Genomic DNA, 2,868 nt, shown 5'->3' on the forward strand with positions numbered 1-2,868 from the left:
AATGAGCAACTTTGTGTAAATCAACCTTAACCAGAAAATATTGGTTTGCTGTTCGCACTCATGTCTACAACTCTATGTACTACCAGCGCTTTACTTGTGTAGTTACTTTAATAGACTTGTAGGCCGTATTACTACCAACCCTACCCTGTAGTATTTCATAATATACTCTGTGCACATTAATTCTCAAAATATGTAAAACCAAACTTCCCTTTCAGTGATATTATGCAACAGGGCAAAACACGACTTGCCCACCTTCTGCCTCTAGAAACAACTTCACCATACAGTACCAAAGAGTATTATCCGATTACAGCTTTACTTCACCTCAAGTAAATGGCCTAGTGAAAAACCAAGCACCACATCCATATTGCTGCATAATGTGTAAACTACGATAGTTTCTACCTCTACCATTGACCAGCTGAACTTCAGACCTGTTTTCAATATTCTTCCAGGATATCCAAATACTCTAAGATATCCAGGATATCCAAATACTCTTACAAATAACATTGCCCAGCTGAACTTATTCTTCTCAATTGTCTCATTCTACCTCTTGAAATTAAAAGGTTATTCAGTATATGTGGTAGGATATACAAACAATTTCTATTAATCCTGTGTGTTACACCTCGTCACTGAAGTAGTTACTAGTTACTACCAATTCGGTAATCGTTAGCAGTATTTACGTACTGCTGTTCTCCCTGTAACTCCTAATTGCGTTGGCCGAATAAAAAGTTGAATAAAGTTATTTTAACCAGACTTATGCATACTACAGTCAGCAGTCACGGTCAGTGGTTAAGTAATGTTATATTATCTTTGTACTTTGAAAGTTCAGATTCACTGTAAAGTGTATGTCCCAGTTTTAATCAACAGCCCTTTCTAGGCATTTTAGTTTTCTTATTTACTTATAGTTTTCTTATATATTTCTATTACTTATTCATAAAAGTTAATTTTCAAACCCAAACATACAAACAACTGAGGATAAAGATAATTTACCATTTGTTTTAAGAGCATACTTCGTTTTTAATCTCAAATACATTTTTGAGAAACTTCAGGGGAATCCATGGTAGCAGACAAGTTTAAAAGGCCAGAACCACCACAAGTTCCAAGTCTCCGTCCGTCCGTCGATACTTTTTATTCCAGTCCAGGAACTGCAAACCTCCTGAACCAACAGCGCTAGTTCATTTCAGTCCGTGGGTTGATACTCCGTGCTAATCCAGGAAACAAAACCTCCGACAGGTCTAGACTATGGCAATTGACGTTTTCCTATGTTATTTTACTTACTGAACAAGAATTTAAAGTAATATTTATTCGGACGACTGTAATTAACCCCCCGGGGCCAGTACTAAAAACGGCGAAATACATTGGACGCCCCAATCCCTAGTGGATGTCGTATCCACGGTTACGTTCCTTGCAGTTCGTGCAGAACTATTCTTTAGAATTACCCTGCAAGAAACGTAACAGCGGATACGATATTCACTAGGGATTGGGGCGTCTAATGTATTTCGCAGTGTTTAGTACGGCCCCTGGGGGTAATTACAGTCGTCCGAATAAATATTACTTAAAATTCTTGTTCAGTAGGTAAAACTGCGTAGAAAAACCGCAACTGCCATAGTCTAGGCCGCCGCGGATAGGTACCCAGATCTACCACAAAAAAAAAGCCCCAGACAAGCCAAGTTGCTACTGAACGTAATTCAAATGCGCATGTTTAGCTAAATCAAGATTTTAAGTTTAAAAAATATTACCTTCCACGAATTCTGGACGACTATAGTAACTTACATTTCATTTTCATAGCTGTAGTTCATAAAACTAACTCATGACTTGAGGTTTTCCTTTCGATTAATTCACCAGGCCACACCTAATTTGGCGATCAGCCTGAAATGATATAAGGGGTTCAAGGTGATGTCGACTATGAATAAAAATATGAAAGCTATTTTTTCTGGAACTTTACTACTTCGTTGTATAGTACTGATTAAAGATAATTTAATACTTATTAAAAATAATTTACTATAAATGTGCTAACTGAAATTTAACGCACAGGCTACAAGCAAAAGAAAAACCTGTCCAACTAAATGTAAACACATTAGGTGCGTTGATGATGGTTTCTTCCAACTACATTTTCCTCCCAGGAACCAATTATGGCAGGACTTAAATCCTACCATAACTGGTTCAAGGGAGTACCTCCACCCCTAAAGGGGCACCGCCCCTACAAGGGTGGAGGATTAAATTTAGTTCTTGCAAAGAAATAAAACAGTAAAACTCACCGTTTATTTCTATCTTCACTATTTACCTATCGGTCAAGATAACATCGTCCACACGGATGATCAATTCAATAGCTTGAATACCCATCACTGACAAAGACTACCCATCGTAAACGCGCACTCACGAACGCACCTGAAATAAGAATTAAGTCAACTATGCTCCTTTATTTAGCTTAGTGTAAAACTAAATTCTACAAGAAGTGTTACAACATCTAATTACAAGATGTACAAATAAGTCACTATAATTCTAAAAACTCCAACCAAATCAGGAATAATACATATCCAAACAAACTTGGTTCAAAATGAAATTGGCGTAAAACACCCTCCTAATCTAAACACAACTAGCACTGAAAGCCGAGCTGTCAAAATATTAAATATAAATAATAAATCAAATATTACTCAAAAGACAAACCTTAAACTACCACTGAATACCGAGCTGTCACAAGTAAAACGTGCGACGTTTGTTGCCCATAGCCAAACTACATCCGAGGAGGGCAGTCATCGTTTGCCAAGGAAGATCAGCTCCATGGGCAGCCGCTAAGGGAGTCGCTATGCAAGAACGGCCGCTCGATTCTCCTTGGCGAGAATCGGGAAGAGAGCTTTTGATTGTTCCTTG

The 2,868-nt window shown here is 37.9% G+C and overlaps 1 long non-coding RNA gene across 1 annotated transcript; it reads right to left on the reverse strand.

Moving 5' to 3' along the window:
- Positions 1–1,547: 1,547 nt before the first annotated feature.
- Positions 1,548–2,789, reverse strand: LOC135221537 (uncharacterized). The gene is made up of 3 exons (XR_010316012.1): positions 2,665–2,789; positions 2,256–2,385; positions 1,548–1,866 (listed from the first exon to the last, which is right to left on the reverse strand). It is a non-coding gene; the product is annotated as an uncharacterized LOC135221537 (long non-coding RNA).
- Positions 2,790–2,868: the final 79 nt, after the last annotated feature.

This window comes from Macrobrachium nipponense, chromosome 2, assembly GCF_015104395.2.
Source record: "Macrobrachium nipponense isolate FS-2020 chromosome 2, ASM1510439v2, whole genome shotgun sequence".
In the NCBI taxonomy this organism is placed as follows: Eukaryota; Metazoa; Arthropoda; class Malacostraca; order Decapoda; family Palaemonidae; genus Macrobrachium; species Macrobrachium nipponense.